The sequence below is a fragment of the Chiloscyllium plagiosum genome, unplaced genomic scaffold, assembly GCF_037043375.1.
Source record: "Chiloscyllium plagiosum isolate Xiang-an unplaced genomic scaffold, Cpla_swu_hap1 HiC_scaffold_2, whole genome shotgun sequence".
Classification (NCBI taxonomy): Eukaryota; Metazoa; Chordata; class Chondrichthyes; order Orectolobiformes; family Hemiscylliidae; genus Chiloscyllium; species Chiloscyllium plagiosum.
Genome location: NW_028270140.1, coordinates 30,310,427 through 30,331,996, shown reverse-complemented (window position 1 = coordinate 30,331,996; position 21,570 = coordinate 30,310,427). Strand labels below are relative to the sequence as shown.

At 42.1% G+C, this 21,570-nt stretch overlaps 1 long non-coding RNA gene across 1 annotated transcript in view; it reads right to left on the bottom strand.

The window, feature by feature from the left end:
- The window catches only part of LOC148151843 (uncharacterized), a 40,796-nt gene that overhangs the window by 10,386 nt on the left and 8,840 nt on the right, over nt 1-21,570 (bottom strand). The gene's annotated exons all lie outside the window — the stretch shown is intronic.

The following is a 21,570-nucleotide window of genomic DNA, read 5'->3' as shown; positions in this document are numbered from 1 at the left end:
GATTGTGGCCTCTTAGACTGCTGCATTAATTCTAGCGAACTGGTCTCAGATGCGATAAATCCTCTCCCTGGTGCTTCACATGTTCTGAACGATATCCCCATTTTAGATATGTTAACAATAATTACCTTCATTTAATTATTAGGTCTACTTTTTAACATCCGTTATTTGATCAATGTAAAGTCTTGTGTTCTGCTATAAATTTAAAAAGTATTGTAAATGCCAAAGCATCATGGGTGCCTTCGAAGAAGCATACAACAATTGGGATGTGAGGTTATAAATATGTTTTGTCATTATTCATCTATTTTGAAAGCATTGAGTTTCTATTTAATTTATTTCCACAGAAATATACCGTAATGTCATTTTTCAATCATTTATACAAATAAAGAAATCTTATACTGTATATCAATATGCTTGCTTTTTCAGTTGTACCAATGATAAGCTTCCATATGTACAAACATTTGGAGGCCATTCAGGCCATCCAGTCTATAATACTACTCATCCATATTTGAGCTGCAGATACACACTATGAATCATGTTCTATGGCGTCTTTATCTTTTTAAAAAAACGTTAACTTCAGCTTTGAAGTTCTCAATAATCTTTCCTAGATAGCTTTTTGGGTGTGAGTTTCAAATCTCCGCTGCCTTTTAAGTGAAAACCAATGACACCTATATTTGTATTTATCTTGTGCATTTAATTCAGTGAGATGTCCCAATGCACATAACAGTAGCATTATAAAATTTGACATCAGACCATGTAAGGTGCCGTTAAGGTAGATGACCAAATGCTTGATCAAAGAGGTATGTTTTAATGAGTACCTTAAAGGAGGTAAGAGAGGTAGAGAGGTTTGGGAAGAGAATTGCAAAACTTTAGGCCTTGGCGTTTGAAGGCACCTAAAGTGGAGTAATTACAAAATGGCATGCACAACAGGCCACCTAAATTTGTTTTGAATAACTTAGCTCTAGTTCTAATCTTGTGTCGCTTTGATCTGGCTTTCCCAAACAAAGGAAATAGTTTCTCTTTATGACGATATCAACTCCCTTAATCAACTGAAGCACTTCAATTAGAGCTCTTGTTAAACTCTGCACTCAGGTGAACACAAGAGTTTCTGTGAACTCTTCCTTTTTAACATTTTCAGCCACTGCACTGCAAACCCCTCCAAAGGTCAATATGTCCTATCTAAGGGGCTATGTCCAAGTACAGTGAGAAAATTTCTTACGTTTGTTTTTATAGTCACTGGGGGTTACTATCCACTGAACAGAATGCATGCTATATATTGCTAGCCTACTTGTAGCAGGCATCAAATAGCCTAACTAATGATCCTCAAACACAATTGGAGGCAACTGAATGAGTGGCAGAGAAAATAAGACGTATTATTTCTTACTTCCTTATAATTATGCCATGCTTCATTTGGAAATCTAAAGCCTATTTTCACTGCCTAAGTGAGTTGGAATGAAAGCCCCAAACTGGCTTAGACTTTTATCCCTTATTTTTGCTTAGCTTGGGAAATCTCATGCTCTTTGGGCAGGATGGGCAGTATGGGCAGTATGAATGATATCACAATTATATGCAAAAGAATGAATGAAGGGGATGGATGCCTCTCTGTCCTTCATTGTTTACCCTCCAAATATTGGCCTGTTGATAGATCAATTCAACAAAAGCGACCTTGGTAGAACCCAAAGACAACCTCTCTTGGTTTGTGGAGAATGACGGACTCATTTGTGCTGCCAATACCTTTGGTCATTTAAAAAATTTTCTTCTTGTGTGCTAAGGCTTCTCTACTTTTGAAGGGAGAGTTAGGAGTTTGGACACTGGTCATTCTGTTCGACAGAATCACCCTGATGCGCAGATTTCACAGAAGAGGCTTTTAATTTGATGCATTAACCTGAAATTGTAATGTGAGATTCAGATTGTCAATCCCCCAGGGTTGTCAGAAAGTCTTCAGAACTGAAAAGTTAATCTCTAGCTTACTGCAGCCAGCAACTTGCAAGGAATAAAATGCAAGGACATTAAAATAAATTCTGTATATTTTTTTCTTTTTCTTGGTTCACTTTCATCTATTTGGGTTAAAAATATAGCAGTGATTGGGACAAAAGTTAAAATTTCCAAGAACATATGCAATCAGAGTTGTCAGAATAAAAATATGTCTATTGTTTATCAAAGAAGAGGTGGGACAGTGGGAGGACATCTCTGGAACTAAAGAAAGGTCGGAAACAATAGTAAAAGATGAGCAAAAGGAAAATAGAGATAATATTTCTACAAAGGAGATTTCCATTAGTGCTACAGGCTGGGTTTTCCTCCTGCTAATCTTTGAGAACAGTGAAGAAGATAATATTTTCAAGTTAGTTCCTGAGACACTGGATGGTACCTTGTGACTAGTGATAGAAAGGAATGATTGGAAGAAAATGACATAATTAATTAATTCATTTTTCATATTACAGACCGTGGTAAAATCAGATTAAAATAGATGAATTATGGAAGATAACAGAAACATCTAAGTTTTACTGGGGCTTAACATGTGAATTTAAATTAACTTTATACAGTGTGTCCTGCTGCATTGATTGACAACCGTGGAAAACACTAATTTGCGCTTATTTTCCTGTCAATTCATTTTAACTTATATCAGGCCCAACCATGAAATTAATTTCTCAGGGTTAGCAAGCTGATTTAATCAGTCAAATCCAAAAGTTATGAGTCTTTTTCTTGTGCATTGAATAGCAGCACATTATTTAACTTTCCAGCATTCAACGTAGTACTAATACATTTTTTCACTTAGGTATTCTGGCAAAGTTCACAATGGTAAGTTAGCTGAATTAATAACACACTATTTTCAAATATTATGTTTTGTTTTACTATATGGCATACCTTCCACACTTTTAAACTCATGTCATAATAATCCCAGCAATGATTAGTACAGCACATCAATAATTACTTATATTTATGTTACACCAGGTTATAGCCCAACAGGTTTATTTGGAAGCACTAGCTTTCAGAGTGCTGCTGCTTCATCAGGTGGCTCCAAATTCTAATGCTTTCAAATAAACCTGTTGGACTATAACCTGGTGTTGTGCGATTTTAAACTTTGTACACCCCAGTCCAACACTGGTGTCTCCAAATTATATTTATGTAGCATCTTTAACAGAATAAAATGGTCCAAGACACCCCTCAAATACATGTTATCAAATAAAATGCGTCTCTGGTTGATGCAGCATACCAATTGTTTTAGCACAGTGGATGCTACGCAGCAGTCAGCCTGATTGTCACCTCTTCATAGAATCCCTACAGTGTGTAGGCTTTTGGCCCATTGAGTCCATGCCCACCCTCCGAAGAGCATCCCACCCAGACTCAACCCCTATACCCAAAAACCCTGATTTACCATGGCTAATCTACTTAGTCTGCACATCCTGGGACACTATTGGCAATTTAGCATGGCCAATCCACCTAACCTGCACATCTTTGGACTGTGGAAGGAAACCGGAGCACGTGGAGGAAACCCATGTCGACACAGGGAGAATGTGCAAACTCCACATAAATAGTCACCTGAGTGTGGAATCGAAGCTGTGTTCCTGGTGCTGTGAGGCAGCAATGCTAACCACTGAGCCACTGCACTGCTCTTGGTTATAGCTCCCACTGTTGCCTAGCAGTTCAACTACTGAAAATCGAAGATGCAATTGCTTCCCTCCATTGATTGATTGATTGATTGAATTATTGTTGTCATACGCACCAAAATACAATGAAAAGTGTTGTTTTGTGTACTGTTTTGCATCCAGTATTTAATCAGCAAGTCCTATGTACCGCTTCCTTGCAGCAACATAGTAAACTGTGCACCTTGGTTAAACTGTAGGGAACTCTGAGATGGTCTGGTCACCAGATGGATGACATACAGGTCCATTACCTTCTGGTTATGCCCTGATGCCCATGAACCAGACACTCAGCTATGGGTAAGTAGGTTCACTGTCTTGTGGGTGTTCCAGGAAAGATAAAGGCTAAGGGAGTAAATGCTGATGGAAAATCCAAAGTGAAGTCTTTTGACAGTAATTTGTCATCTGTCAGGCAGCTTCTTGGAATTCATACAGCAGAGCTGATACCATACAGTAGTGGTTTCATCCTTTCCTGTCATTAACACCAGCAATGCCAGGAGAGAGGGCCCAAAATTTGGGCAATACAGGTTCCCTATTCTATTTTGTCAGACTTGCACCCTATAGAGGGCTCTCCAGCTTCATGGTTTACATTGGCACAACACACCAAGAAAGCGTTACCGGTTATAAGATAGCGCTTGAATGATGTAGAGCACTAATGCTGCAAATTAGTTCTGAAGGTGGGAGCGATCATAATATGACGTTGGATTGCTTTCACCCACCTCAATCTGGGGAGCCCCTAATCAGTTAGGTGTCATCCTGCCCAGTCTGCTTGTTTTAATGGATACCTGGAGTTTATAATGTCATCTTGATTGACGTCACTAATTTTTGCACCAGGCAGGATAAACTCACCAAAAAAAGTAATCTTATACATTGCAAGTTGAACTGAAAGACCATGTTTCATGGCCATAAAGATGATCTTTTTCCAGTTGATAACAAGTGTAAGACTGCTGTAATCGACAAAGAACTTTCAAGGCTCAATGTGGACATTGTTGTACTACAAGAAATTAGATTCACTCAAAAGGGATTCTTTAAACAAAACATTGCGTGTTTGTCTGGCTGGGGACACCTCAACAGGGAATACATCACCATGGAGTGGCATTTTCAGAAAGAAACACTGTACTCGTGATGGCTGAGTACTCCCACTGCCCCCTGCACCCTCCCCAACACACCCCACTCCCAGCAGAAGACATAGAGAGAATTCTCACTCTTCAATATGCAAACAGAAAATCTGGAGAAACTCAGCAGGTCTGGCAGCATCTTTGGAGAAGCAAGTAGATTTAATATTTTGAGTCTGGGGCATGACTTTTCTCACTCCTTGCCTGTTAATAGCTTGGCCAACATGAATAGGGCATTGGAGAATTGGAAGATAATTTAAAAATGGACAGTTTATTGGAGTGATGTTGTTAACATGGATTGTGTGCAACAAATAGCTACTTCTAAACCAATACATGCCACAAGGTATCCCAGAGACATCATGCCACAGGCACCAACGAGATCTTATCATCAGCAGATATACCACCCTAAATATATCCTCATCACTCAATGCGATTGTAATATTGGCTGCAACACTGACCACTCTGTGTTATATATCAAGGTCAGGCTACAGCCAAGGATACTACAACATTCCAAGAAGAAAGACCATCCTTGGATCAATACTTATTGTAACGCTGATTCAGAAAGGAATCAGGAATTCATTAGCATCCTCAATAAGGCTCTTTCTGACAATACTATCCAGACCACTGTGTGATGTTAAAGTGAGAATATCTGTCCAACACCATCTATAATTCTCACTGTATATGAGAAAAGAGATCACAGGAATTAAGTTTGGTTTAAACTTTTTGAAAATGGAGTCAATGTTTGCAGCCAAAAAGGTAACCCTTAAAAAGGATAAACAAATTCCTGGAAAATAAAATATGAACACTCTCAGTACTGCCACATTCAAGCCTCAACAAACTACTTGGCACTATACTAATAAATTTGGTTAAAACTCTGCATTAGCAAACAATATGCTGCTGAATCTGAGGATATTGAAGAGAATCCAGGAAGTTCCAGGCCCAGCAACAACCAAATCAGCCTTCTTGAAGATAAAGGCAGGGATAATCATCATTAAACCTAACAACCAAACAAAAAGGTAAAGCACCATCTTGAAGTGTAACCAATGGAGAATGGTGTCACTGAAGAAGCCCTCAGCATCTCTTTAGAGTTTGCTGTTGAGCAAATGCACAGCTAGCCCACTGTATTAGAACTCAAAGAGCCAGTTATCATCTTGCCAGGAGTAAAGCTCAAGAAAAGGATGGCATTCCACCTGAAATCATTAAAAGTGAAAAGCCAGCGCTGTAGCAGCATCTTCATGAACTTTTGTCTCCCTGCGGGAAGGAAAATCTGCATCTCAAGACATACAAGATGCAACAATAGTTACCTTGCCCAAGTAAAAAGAGGACTGCAGAAAAGGCAACAAAGACCAAGGTATTTCCTTGTTAAGAATTGTGGACCACTCCTTTGCTCACATTGCTGTGACCATTTTGTAGAGCCTAACATCAGACATCAACCTGGAATTTAAATATGCCTTCAGAGCTGCTGGGGCAGATGGATACTATCAAACACTATCAGAGATATCATGATTTTGAGTCCAAAGATGTGCAGGTTCGGTGGACTGGCCAGCTAAATTATTCTGTAGTGTCCAGGGTTGGGCATGCTCAGTGTGTTAGCTGTGGTAAATGTGGGATTTTGGGAATAGGGTGGGGTTAGGGAAGCTCTTTGGAGGGTCGGTGCAGACTCGATGGGCTGAATGGCTTCTATCTGCACTGTAGGGATTCTAAGTCTTCTACAATTCTACAATTCTACCTGTAAAAGAAAACACTGCTGTTTTCATAGCATGAATTAGCCATACCAGGAAACTCCAGGACGTTTGATGATGCACACAAAATGGGATTGGAAGAAAGCTGAATAATAGTTCAGTCCTTGACAAGCTCAATCTTCACTGTCAAAACCATCACTAGAATTAGCATTTGGAGCAGGATACAAGTTGGATGGATCGTTTTTGGGAGGTCCTCAAACTGCCAAACCACAGCTCAGTGTTTGTATTTGATGGCAGCACCTCATGTCAGCAGCTGAACATCAACCTGGAAGAAGTTGCCAGAGCACTGAACCAAAGATCCACCAAATTCCTGAAGAACAACAAGATACCTCAGTTTGATGAGATACCAGCTGAGACATTGATACATGGCAAGAACATAATCTTAGAAGAGCTCATAAACCTGTTCAACAATATCTGAACTGCTGAAGACGTTCCAGATGACTTAGGCAAAAATAAATCATCAATTTGCCAAAGAAAGCAAAACTCAATGACCGCAACAATAGGGAAAGCATAATATTGCTGTCAGTGACTCTTCATCTGTGCCCACACCTTCATGAATTTTGGGCTAGACAGGATATTAAACTCTTCTTCAGTTGCCTTTGTGCCTATTACTTTGGACAGGAGTCCTCTTCCTATCCCACAGACACCCTCACTAGCCTCCAAAACTCTCCCTCCACCTTCTAGCCTTTTGCCCGCATTCTGCATGTTCATTGAGTTCTGATGAAGCCACCAGATGTAGAATGTTAACTCAATTTTCTTACCACAGATGCTGCCAGATCTGCAGAGTTTCACTAGCAATTTCTGTTTTTGTTTCATTAGCACCATTTTCAGCATCATTATAGGAGGATGGCAAGGGTGCATAATCTCTCTATTCCTTTTCTTCTTGGTAATTGATTTTATAATGAAGAAAGCAATGATGAAGTCAGACTTTGTCATCCTGCAGTCATATCACTTAGTAACGGACCTGGAATTTACAGATAACATCACGTTGCTGGCCAAAGAATTACACATCCTCTGAGATATGAGCATCTCCTTGAAAGAAGCAGAATCAAGGTTGATCAAGACCAAGACAATGGTGACTGAATAACAACAAAGCCCTCCCTTCACTACTGAGCAACAGAATATGAGGACATTGACAATATTCCCTACTCAGAAAGCAACTTTTTCCAAGGGTATGATGTAGAGTTGAAGTCCACACAGCATTGACAAAACTGTGTCAGTTGTCCAAGGGCTACGTCTGGTCTAGGCACCCAACACAATCAATGCAGTCATAAAGCTGCAATGCCACATGATTTGTTCTGAGTACAAACTGTAATATATGTTCATGAAACATGGAAGAGAACAGCAAAGGTGTCACATGCATTTCATCAACATTGTCTACATACAATCTTGATCATTACAAGGAGAGAAAATGTCACCAATGAAGAAATGGTACATAGGACTGGTTAGGTGTGCCTGCATGATATTGTGATGGAGAGATGACAGTGACTGACAGATTACATATTTTGTCTTTCAGACATATGACCCACCAGAGTGGCAGCAGAATGGGCCGAACCAGATGGAGAAAGAACAGGCTGACCAAAGAATATCTGTGAAATACATTTAAGGAGCACCTTCAAGAGAGGATACCACGATAGATGGAGCAAAAGAGATACAATGCACATAGTTTCTCTTGTCCTGTGTGAGACAAAGTCTAATTGAATTTGTTTAATGCTGTGGAGAGATTGATTTGTGCAAATTTGCTGTTCTACGATGCAACTTATACTTTAATAAAAAGTATTTTAATTAGTTGTGAAGCAATTGGGAGAATCCTGAGGTTATGAAAGATGCTATTGAAAGTAAAGCTTTTCTTTCTTGATCAAAATCAGACCACTTCATGCCTACAGTATTGCTGCCTACTTATTAACAGTATTAGCACTGAATAAAATCTGCAGCCGTGATAATGCACAAATTTAAACTAGGTAAATCCGGAGGAAAAGGTGCTAATACAGGTGTGGAATAAAAGCTTGCAAATCTTGAAATTAATTTCTTGGATTTTCAATGGAGTTCTATTCAGAGGGTAGAAACAGACTGATGCTTGAAGTAGAAGACAATACACAGAGCCAGAGAAGCATGTAGATTTTTTGTTGCAGCTGTGTAACATTTCTATTAGCAACCATCAGAATGTGATTAGCTGTAAAGTAAATAGCAGGGCTTCTATGGATACAGTCCTTCTTGTACTTAAGCCAAACTAACTGGGCAACAAGCACCCCAATGTATGAGAGATGATCAGCAGCTGGAAGTCCTGGTTGCAGTATGTGTACACAGACCTGTGGGAATTACCAGGTGCTTCTGATAACCCACAAAAAAGACAAATCCTCCAGCAGAACTGGTTAACTAGGAGCTGAAAACAGATTTAAAGCAATCTACATTGTTATATGGTTTTGTTGACTATGTTACAGTTCACAAAATAATTTTGTATTTCCTAATGTGTCGTACTCTAACCTGTCAGCCCACTGAACAACTAGACACAATATACAAAAGGAACTTATTCTTTTCTCTGCTTACATATGTGACATTCATTGCATTATTTTTGGTGCAGTAAGTAACTTCAGCTGTGATCAATTTGGATTTTGATTTCTTATCAAACTTCTCCGTTACTCTTGATGATGCTGACTCGGGCTGGGTTTATTGATCCAGGTTTGGTTGCTGAATTTAATTTGTTAGCCTGAGCAATGATTGTCAGCAAATTATCAGACAGGGAGCTTTGCAGTCTTATCAAATTGTCTCCTCACTTAGATTCGCACTGTCTGCCAGAGTTCATTGGATAGAAAACAAAAGAAGTGCAGTTGCTGGAAATCAGAAACAAAAACAGAAATTGCTTGAAAAACTCAGCCGGTCTGGCAGCATCAATGGAGATAAGTCAGTTAACATCTGGGTAAAGGCTTGCTTAAGTAGGCCTTCTACTCTTGTCACATGCTTTTCCCATGTATTACTAAATACTATTACATTATTTAAATAAAGTATATAGTTACGGACCTCAACTATCACTTGATTCATAAGCCTTTGGGGCATTATTTAACCAAAATGGTATAACTCAACCCTAGTAAAACCTATTTGGTGTGACAAAGTAGATATATCCTTAGCCCTTGATATTAATGAGGAAAAAGTGAGGTCTGCAGATGCTGGAGATCAGAGCTGAAAATGTGTTGCTGGAAAAGCGCAGCAGGTCAGGCAGCATCCAGGGAACAGGAGAATCGACGTTTCGGGCATAAGCCCTTCTTCAGGAATGAGGAAAGTGTGTCCAGCAGGCTTAGATAAAAGGTAGGGAGGAGGGATTTGGGGGAGGGGCGTCGGAAATGCGATAGGTGGAAAGAGGTCAAGGTGAGGGTGATAGGTCAGACTGGGGTGGGGGCGGAGAGGTCAGGAAGAAGATTGCAGGTTAGGAAGGCGGTGCTGAGTTCGATGGATTTGACTGAGACAAGATGGGGGGAGGGGAAATGAGGAAACTGGTGAAATCCGAGTTCATCCCTTGTGGTTGGAGGGTTCCTAGGCGGAAGATGAGGCGCTCTTCCTCCAACCGTCGTGTTGTTGTGGTCTGGCGATGGAGGAGTCGAAAGACCTGCATATCCTTGGTGGAGTGGGAGGGGGAGTTGAAGTGTTGAGCCACAGGGTAGTTGGGTTGGTTGGTCCGGGTGTCCCAGAGGTGTTCTCTGAAACGCTCCGCAAGTAGGCGGCCTGTCTCCCCAATATAGAGGAGGCCACATCGGGTGCAGAGGATGCAATAGATGATGTGTGTGGAGGTGCAGGTGAATTTGTGGCGGATATGGAAGTTTCCTTTGGGGCCTTGGAGGGAGGTGAGGGGGGAGGTGTGGGCGCAAGTCTTGCACCTCCTGCGGTTGCAGGGGAAGGTGCCGGGAGTGGAGGTTGGGTTGGTGGGGGGTGTGGATCGGATGAGGGAGTCACGGAGGGAGTGGTCTTTACGGAATGCTGATAGGGGAGGGGAGGGAAATATATCCTTGGTGATGGGGTCCGTTTGGAGGTGGCGGAAATGACGGCGGATGATGCGCTGTACATGAAGATTGGTGGGGTGGTAGGTGAGGACCAGTGGGGTTCTGTCCTGGTGGCGGTTGTAGGATTTCCAATCCTCCCACTTCCTCCAAACGAAAGGAGTAGCCATGGGCACCCGCATGGGCCCCAGCTATGCCTGCCTATTCGTAGGATATGTGGAACAGTCCATCTTCCGCAACTACACTGGCCCCACCCCCCACCTTTTCCTCCGCTACATCGATGACTGTATTGGCGCCGCCTCGTGCTCCCATGAGGAGGTTGAACAGTTCATCCACTTCACCAACACCTTCCACCCCGACCTCAAATTCACCTGGACAGTCTCAGATTCCTACCTCCCCTTCCTCGACCTTTCTATTTCTATCTCAGGCGACCGAATCAACACGGACATCTACTACAAACCGACCGACTCCCACGGCTACCTGGACTACACCTCCTCCCACCCTGCCCCCTGTAAAAATGCCATCCCATTCTCCCAATTCCTTCGTCTCCGCCGCATCTGCTCCCAGGAGGACCAGTTCCAAAAACGTACAACCCAGACGGCCTCCTTCTTCAAGGACCGCAATTTCCCCCCCGACATGGTCGACGATGCCCTCCACCGCATCTCTTCCACTTCCTGCTCCTCCGCCCTTGAGCCCCGCCCCTCCAACCGCCACCAGGACAGAACCCCACTGGTCCTCACCTACCACCCCACCAATCTCCATGTACAGCGCATCATCCGCCGTCATTTCCGCCACCTCCAAACGGACCCCACCACCAAGGATATATTTCCCTCCCCTCCCCTATCAGCATTCCGTAAAGACCACTCCCTCCGTGACTCCCTCATCAGATCCACACCCCCCACCAACCCAACCTCCACTCCCGGCACCTTCCCCTGCAACCGCAGGAGGTGCAAGACTTGCGCCCACATCTCCCCCCTCACCTCCCTCCAAGGCCCCAAAGGAAACTTCCATATCTGCCACAAATTCACCTGCACCTCCACACACATCATCTATTGCATCCTCTGCACCCGATGTGGCCTCCTCTATATTGGGGAGACAGGCCGCCTACTTGCGGAGCGTTTCAGAGAACACCTCTGGGCCACCCGGGCTAACCAACCCAACCACCCTGTGGCTCAACACTTCAACTCCCCCTCCCACTCCACCAAGGATATGCAGGTCTTTCGACTCCTCCATCGCCAGACCACAACAACACGACGGTTGGAGGAAGACCGCCTCATCTTCCGCCTAGGAACCCTCCAACCACAAGGGATGAACTCGGATTTCACCAGTTTCCTCATTTCCCCTCCCCCCACCTTGTCTCAGTGAAATCCATCGAACTCAGCACCGCCTTCCTAACCTGCAATCTTCTTCCTGACCTCTCCGCCCCCACCCCAGTCTGACCTATCACCCTCACCTTGACCTCTTTCCACCTATCGCATTTCCGACGCCCCTCCCCCAAGTCCCTCCTCCCTACCTTTTATCTTAGCCTGCTGGACACACTTTCCTCATTCCTGAAGAAGGGCTTATGCCCGAAACATCGATTCTCCTGTTCCCTGGATGCTGCCTGACCTGCTGCGCTTTTCCAGCAACACATTTTCAGCTTGATATTAATGACACCTGCTAATGCCCCTTCAATAGATCAATTTTAAAAAGGAATGAAGCACTGTCAATGGGTGGCGTGATGGTACCATGATTAACACTGTTGCCTCCCAGTGCCCAGGGCCCAGCTTTTGGTGACTGTCTGTGTGGAATTTGTAAGTTCACTGAACCAAGACAACTGGTAAACCCCAGATGCTTTAACTAGTTTAATCAAATGATTGCCCAGTCAATTGGCTTTAAAATAGCTCTTTCTTTCCAGTTTAGTATATCTGTGTGGGTGTGCAGCGGTTCCATTCCAAAATGCAAAGATTTGCAGGTTAGGAGGGTTGGCCATACTAAAATTGATCCATAGGGTCCAGAGATGCGCAGGTTAAGTCATGGTAAAAGCCCATGTGGGACTATGGGGATGGGGTGGTCTGAATGGGATCATCTTTCTGCATTACAGGAATTCTATGATTGTAACCCTGCCGATACAGTCTTTTAATTGTAGAATTGGGTACAAATCTGTTTTCGTGATTTTCTTCCCCTTTCTGAGGGCAACATGGAATCGAACTAATTTATCTGGTTTAATAGCCAACACAACTGGTGAACTCCAGATGCTTTAACAAGGTTTAGATTAGATTTTTAGATTCCCTATAGTGTGGAAACAGACCCTTTGTCCCAACAAGTCCACATCGACCCTCCGAAGAATAACCCACCCAAACCCATTTCCCTCTGCCTAATAGACCTAACACTATGGGTAATAGATTAGATTAGATTAATTATCTATAGTGTGGAAATAGGCCCTTCGGCCCAACAAGTCCACACCACCTCTCCGAAGAGTAACCCACCCAAACCCATTCCCCAACCCTATTTTTACCCCTAACATAGTGGGCAATTAAGCATGGCCAATTCACCTGACCTGCACATCTTTGGATTGTAGGAGGAAACCGGAGCACCTGGAGGAAACCCACACAGACACAGGGAGAACGTGCAAACTCCACACAGACAGGCGGGAATTGAACCCAGGTCCCTGGTGCTGTGAGGCAGCAGTGCTAACCACTGAGCCACCGTGCTGCCAGCATGACCAACCCACCTAACCTGCACACCTTTGGACTGTGGGAGGAAACCGGAGCACCCAAAAGAAACCCACACAGACTCAGGGAGAATTTGCAAACTCCACACAGACTATCACCTGAGGCTGGAATCGAACCTGGTCCCTGGCACTGTGAGGCAGCAATGCTAACCATTGAGCCACCGTGCCACCCCGAGCGGCACCCTTCAACACCCTTTCAACATCAACTTTATTGCACCAAATGGGTTATACTAGGGTTGAGTTATACCATTTTGGTTTAATCAAATGATAGTCCAGTTCTTTGGATTTAAAATAGTTCTTACTTTCCATTTTAGTTTACAATCAAAAGTACTGAAAATTAAAATGAAATGCTCTTTATGGGACTGACTGGAATCAAACCCAATCCAAAAGCAGAAAGTATGCAATCTCAGCTCTCAGGCCATCACCTAAGGAGTTTCACAGGATATACTACCTAGGCCTAACTATTTTTGGCTGCCTCAGGTCTTCACTTGTCCTCCATCCTAAGGTCAGATGTGGGAATGCTTGCTGATGATTGCTCAGTGGTCCCGTCCATTCAAAACTGATCAGACAATGAAACACTCTGTCCGTAAGCAGCAAGACCACAACCACACTCCGCTTTGGGCTAATAAGTGATTGGTAATGTTTGTGTCACACAGATGCCAGGATTATGACAATGAATCAGAATCCCAAAGTATCTATAGTTAGTTTTTGTTCTTAATTCCAAAATCTGTTTTTCTTTAATCACAGATAAAGAAAAAGCTGTGGATGTAAATTCAGTGACTAACTGGCAAAGTCCTGTGTGAATCCATTGGAATGCTACATTTGTAAAGAGTCTGAGATACTTCAAACAGAGAATGACAATAACAAGAAGAAATAAGAATGGTTGGCTATCTACTCCTTTTTATGTGAAAAGCTTTCACAAACAAGTCTGTTCTACTCTCCAAGAATATACAAAAATTAGGTTAAAAGCTAATTGCAGCAATAGTCTGTCTGTGTTATTGGCCAGACATCTAAATGTGTGGACTAGAGTCCTGTGAGAGCCATACAATAGCCATTTTAACATCCGTGCGCTGCAGGTAAAAGGGAATAATTCTGTTACTCTGAGTGTGGCCAGTCAGCTCAAAAGATATCAGAACAAAGGAATTTCAATCGAACTACAAACTCAATATTTTCAGGATTAACTGCTCAATTGCCAATATCAATGCTACCAATGCCATCCAATTAAAGTTACAAAATGTTCAGATTTGCTGTTCACAAACAACTCGGAGACTGCTTTTTTGGACTCACTTGTTATTTCTAATCTGGAGTTGTGTGTGTTGCATTACAATTTATTGTTGGTTAATGTGGCTCCTTTTAAATCATTTGAAATAATTCATTTGCAAGAATCAACAAGAAGTTATCAATAAGGGATGGAATGCTTTACAAAGCTAAAAATCACACAACACCAGGTTATAGTCCAATAGGTTTAATTGGAAGCACTAGCTTTCAGAGCGCCACTCCTTCATCAGGTGGTTGTGGAGTACACAATTGTAAGACACAGCAGTCTTACATACATGCCAGCAGTGATCCTAATGAGCCAACTGACAAACTGGAACAGTCATCACAGGGATCTGCAACACAGTCTATGCTCTCAAAACCAATCACAACATTGTCATCAAATCAGCAGATAAAGGAGGAGCTATCGTCATTCAGAATAGAACTGATTACTGCAAGGAAGTGTACCGACAACTGAACAACCAGGAACACTACAGGCAACTATCGGCTGATCCGACTAAAGAACACACCTGTGAACTAAATACATTGATCAGGACTTTGAATCCAGTCCTTCAGAATTCCCTATGCCCCATAATCCAACGTACTTCTTGCGTAGGCGACTTCTACTGCCTTCCAAAGATACACAAAGCCAATACACCAGGACGCCCCATCATTTCAGGCAACGGGACCCTGTGTGAGAATCTCTCCAGCTATGTTGAAGGCATCTTGAAACCCATTGTACAGGGGATCCCCAGTTTCTGTCGTGACACTGCAGATTTCTTACAGAAACTCAGCACCCATGGACCAGTCGAACAGGGAACACTCCTCATCACAATGGACATTTCAGCACTCTACGCCAGCATTCCCCACAATGATGGCATCGTGGCAACAGCCTCAGTACTCAACACCAACAACTGCCACTCTCTGAACACCGTCCTACAACTCATCTGCTTTATCCTCGATCACAAAGTCTTCACCTTTGACAACCAGTTCTTCATCCAGACACATGGGGACCACATTTGCACCCCAATATGCCAAAATCTTCATACACAGGTTCGAACAAGACTTCTTCTCTACGCAGGACCTCAAACCAACATTATACACCAGGTACATTGACGACATTTTCTTCCTCTGGACCCATGGTGAGGAGTCACTGATAAAACTACACAGTGATATCAACAAGTTTCATCCCACCATCAAACTCACCATGGACTACACTCTACTATCTGTCTCATTCTTGGACACATGCATCTCCATCAAGGAAGGACAACTCAGCACCACACTCTACCACAAACCCACAGACAACCTCACAATTCTACACTTCTCCAGCTTCCACCCAAAACATTTTAAAACAGCCATCCCCTATGGACAAGCCTTACGCTACACCGGATCTGTTCAGATGAGGAGGAACATGACGGGCACCTGGAAGTACTCAGCAATGCCCTCATAAGAACGGGGTACAATGCTCAACTCATCGACCGCCTGTTCCGACGTGCCACAGCAAGGAACTGTAATGACCTCCTCAGGAGACGGACACGTGCTGCAACCGATAGGGTACCCTTCGTTGTTCAGTATTTTCCAGGTGCCGAAAAACTACGCCATGTTCTTGGCGACCTGCAACACATTATCAATGAGGATGAGCATCTCGCCAAGACCTTCCCCACCCCTCCACTGCTCGCCTTGAAACAACCGCCAAACCTCAAACACATCATTTTTTGTAGCAAACTGCCCAGCTCTCAGGACAACTTCATACAACCCTGTCACTGTAGGCGCTGCAAGACAGGTCAGAGTGTGGACATGGACATCACCATTACACATGGGGACACCTCCCACCATGTACATGGCAGGTACTCATGCGACTCAGACAACGTTGTCTATCTCATACGTTGCAGGCAAGGATGCCCTGAGGCATGGTACATTGGGGAAACTGAGCAAAGGCTATGGCAACGATGAATGGGCACCGCACAACAGTCAACAGACAGGATGTTCCCTCCCAGTTGGGGAACACTTCAGCGGTACAGGACATTTAACCTTGGACTTTTGGGTGACCATCCTCCAAGGCGGACTTCGGGACAGGCAGCAGTGAAAAGTGGCTGAGCAGAGGCTGATAGCTAGGTTCCGTACCCATAGGGAGGGCCTCAACCAGGACCTTGGATTCATGTCACACTACAGGTGACGACCATTGCACTATACACACACACACACAGACACTCACACACACACACACACACACTCCTATTCACACACATACACACAGACACTCATACACACTCCTACAGACACACACACTCCCACACTCACATGCATCCTCTCACAGACTTAGACCACTTTACACTCACACACACTCCTATTCACACACATACACACAGAAACACGTATACACAGACACTCATACACACTCCTACAGACACACACACTCCCACACTCACATGCATCCTCTCACAGACTTAGACCACTTTACGCTCACACACACACATACACTCTTTCTCACAGACACTCACAATCCCCCACCCCAGACACAGACACAGACACACACAAAAACCCACATGCACACATACACGTTTGTGGGGTGAATTTGTACTTGCAGAGTTTCATTGTACTTTGCTCAAAAACTGCATGAATCCATGTAAGACTCTGTTAACTTACTTTTTAGATCAGAATCAGTTTAAACATTTTGGCACAGACAGGGAACACAGAGAGCTAACACCTTCAACATCTTAACAGGTTGACACCAATTGCTACAGTTTTGTGATTTACATATGAAAGAAGTGAAGCTATCATGGTCATTCTAATGGATGAGAGACTCAACAAACAATCAAGGTATTTTTCAATGTATAATTTCAGTTACATCACACAGTAAACTTTTGTTATAAATTCTATGTCTTACAATTGTGTACTCCACAACCACCTGATGAAGAAGTGGCGTTCCGAAAGCTAGTGCTTCCAATTAAACCTTTTGGACTATAACCTGGTGTTGTGTGATTTTTAACTTTGCACATCCCAGTCCAACACCAGCATCGCCAAATCATGAATACCTTTCAAGTTAACCTTGTTGCAACCAACCAGTGGGATTGACTGAATAATCAAGCAAAGCCAGTTCATCCCTCAGCAGCTGGGGAGGTAATGAGTTGGGACATCCTGCCTGGAACAATAACGATTTGGCAACCTCACCTGAGGTCTGGTCATAACAGCAGGCAATGTCCACTTCCAACAAGAGGCTGTCTAAGCAACTGCTTGCATTTAACAGCATTACTCTTACTGAACTTCCTGGTGTCAACATCCTGCAATCACCACCGAGCAGCAACGTAACAAGACCAGCCATTTAATACTGTGGCTACAACTGCCCATAATAGGTCGCGTATTCTGCTAGAAATAGATATCCATAAAACATTAATAATTGGAAGAAATGCAGAGCATTGGGAATGGGACAAGAAGTGCCAAAACCAGTGCAGATAGGATAATGCTAATTATCAAAGTTAAAAATCACACAACACCAGGTTATAGTCCAACAGGTTTAATTGGAAGCACACTAGCTTTCGGAGCGACGCTTCTTCATCAGGTGATTGTGATGGATGAAGGAGCGTCGCTCCGAAAGCTAGTGTGCTTCCAATTAAACCTGTTGGACTATAACCTGGTGTTGTGTGATTTTTAACTTTGTACACCCCAGTCCAACACCGGCATCTCTGAATCATGGCTAATTATTAAGTTTTCCCTGTTCTTAGAGGAAAATAATCCAGATGAATCAATTAGCAACAATGCACATAAAAAGCTACTGAAGTCCAGAAAGTGAACAGGCCAGGATTGCAGGTGCAGTCTCTTTAGACAATTGAAGCTGCAATCAATAGCAAGGATTTCACTTACTCAGTTTTAAAGCCACACGATTCCTGCTAAGAAGCTTATGATAATTCCTGATCCACAAAGAGAGACACTGGAGCAGGACTTCACTTTAAAAAAAAACACTCAAAACACTAAAGTGTAAATGTGGAGACACAAGTACAGACCAAAAGAAAAGATTAAAGAAATTTTAATATACTCTCAACATTTGCCTTTGATTACACTTTTTTTGCCTTGTTAGTATTGGTTTTTGCAATTGGCTTTATGTATTGAATATGCACATTTATGAAGATAAATTGCTCCACAGATAGTGGCAAAGAAAAATAGATCAATTATCATTTTCGCCAACTACAAGAGCCCTAGATTTTAATTAGAATGCAAGATTTAACCAAGACAGTGCATTAAAGTCAAGCCAGTCAAAAAGATTTAAATCCATAGGAACGTTAGGAAATAATACATTAATATATTAATGGAGAGTTGGTTACCTCAGTTGGGTTTGATAGTTAACATGTGGTTCCAAATAGTGCCAACAGCTTGGAACTCTAATCCTGTACTGGCTAAGACTTCTCACCCTGCCCTCTAGTTAAATGGTTCACCAATCTTTGAATAATTGAAACTGCTACCTGGAGAAGAATACATGTATTATCAAACTCAGATAATACAAATAATGTAATATGCTCTTCTCACACGTTTATCTAATTTTATCTTTTGCCACAGACAAAATAGTATAACATCTTCTCATGTCTTGGCCTTTCAAACATATTCAAATTCTTAGCATGACATTTGAGACGTATGCACTCAATTCATGCATGTCCTCGTAAAAGACCTGCTAATAGATGTAATGTTGAAGTGTAACATTGACAGGAAAGATGCGAGATATATCCAGAGCTTTTCTTTATTCATTCACAGGATGTGTGTAGAGCTGACTAGGCCAGCACTTATTGCCCATTCCATGTTGTCGAGAGTATAGTTAAGAGGCAACCTCAATGCTGTGGGTCTGGAGTCACAGAAAGACCAGACCAGGTAAGGATGGCAGATTTCTTTCTGTGAAAGACGTTTGAGAACTTCGTGGGATTTTTCTGACAATCAACAACAGTTTCATTATTATCATTACACACTTAATTCCAGCTTTTTAATGAATTCAAATTTTCTCTGCCATAGCAGGATTCAAACTCAGATCTCTAGACCATTATCTGTTTTTTTTGATGATGAGGCTATAGTTAAAAAGTGTGGCACTGGAAAAGCACAGCAGGTCAGGCAGCATCTGAGGAGCAGGAGAATCAACATTTTGGGCATAAGTCCTTCATCAGGACCTGCAGTGCTTTTCCAGTGCTACACGCTTTGATTCTGATCTCCAGCACCTGCAGTCTTCACTTTCTCCTACCAGGAGGCTATAGCTTCCCCAAACATTGAGATTGAATAGTGAACATGAGGCTAGAAGATTGACAATCAGAGATGCTTCCAGCGAAGAGAGGGGTGTGAGAGGCTGTGAATTGTTGCCAAAACTGTTCAACCTGTACACAGAACAAATATTCCTAGAATCAGAGTTACTTCTAGAGATAGAAATTAGAGGCAAGAATATAACAAAATTTGCAGCAAGCTGACAACACAGTGCTACTCAAAGAATCAGAAGAAACCTTACAAAATATCATAGACCAAGTAAAATTTTAAAAAGTAGATTATAAAGATAAAGTCACCATAGTCCTACTTAACTACAGGGCTATAGCAGTTTAATCCCAGAGTAACCACACTCAGGTGAGGTGATAGGTTAAGAAGTAGCATCCTTCATGGTCACCTCAATCAGTATAGGAATTGAATCCACACTGCAGGTATCACTCTGTACACACACTAGCCTTCCAACCAACTGAGTTAACCAAGAATATAGATTCAACATATGGACCAAAAAGACAAACACAGTGGTAATCAGAAGGAATAAATTAGAAGCTAGAGTGAAGATTGAAATTGATAATGTCATCTTGGAACAAGTGGAAAGCTTTATCTAAATAAGAGAAATGATAACAGATGATGATGGATGCAAAACCAAAGTCAGAAGAAGGACAGAGGAAGCCAGCACTAATTTTGTGAAAATGAAGGTTGTAATAACAACAGAAAAGCTTTGAACAAGGGAAAATAAACTCAAAAGATTCCACATTCTAACCACTTCATTGTGTGTCTCAGATATGTGGACAATAAGTAAGGATCTGTAGAAGGCCTTTGAAATGTGGATGCTGCATTGTATGCTTAAAACCAAAGGGAATTCTAGAAAGTGACATTCACAAAAGGGAATGTCAATACTTTAACCATTTGATTAGAACAAAAGAGGACAGTGAACTCTTTTAGAGGATAACAGTAAGTGGGATTGAGCTAAACTTCATTTTGATGGCAAGATATTAGAGTTCGGTTGCATACGAACTCACACCATGGAAGCGTGAGGGGATTGTGTGAGACAGACAAATGTGATATCATGCATCAGCAGGTCTGATTGGAGTAGCTTCAAGCAGGATCAGACAGGGCAGATAAAAGATCCTTGTAGAAACTATGATGCTTGAACAAGGGGGTACTAGATAAATTATGTCCTGATTCAGACTGTAATTTAAACATTCCTTTTCTAAACATGATTCCAACAAACGTGTTGTTTAAACAAAACACTTGCACATAGCTAACCACTATTCTTTTGTGTTTACAATTCATTTATACAGAAAATGTTTTAGGGACTTTCATTTCATTTAATATTTTAAAAGCTGTCTTCTGTGGTTTTCACACTAACTGTTTGACCCTTTCTTATTCATGATAATACCATTCTATTGTTAAGCACAAATTACAGCAAGTTGGCCTGTCAGTGAGTTGACTATTACATTAATTTCTCTATCAAGATTCTACAGAGCATAAAATTTTATTGTATTGGTTAACATATTAAATAAATAACAGCATTACTAAAATTTGAACTTCCAATTAACTTTGAATTAAAGACTCCTAACTCATGGCACTGTATTACATGATGAATTTTAGAAATAAATAACAGTTCCTAAAGTACTTAAAAGTATATCTCATTCTCCTATATTGGGATGTTTTAACATCAAAATTGATACATCATTGATTTTCTTTTCAAATTGCTCAGTTCTAGCGTTATTTCAAAATAAGAATAAACCCTGCATTATATTGCCTTCTAAGAGCTGCTTGGCAGAAACATGGGCTGTAAAGTTGGGTGCAATGCCATGGCTGTTGTTCCTAACATTAATATGCCTCCTACTGCCCCAATCGTATTGCAGCACGGTGGATCAGTGG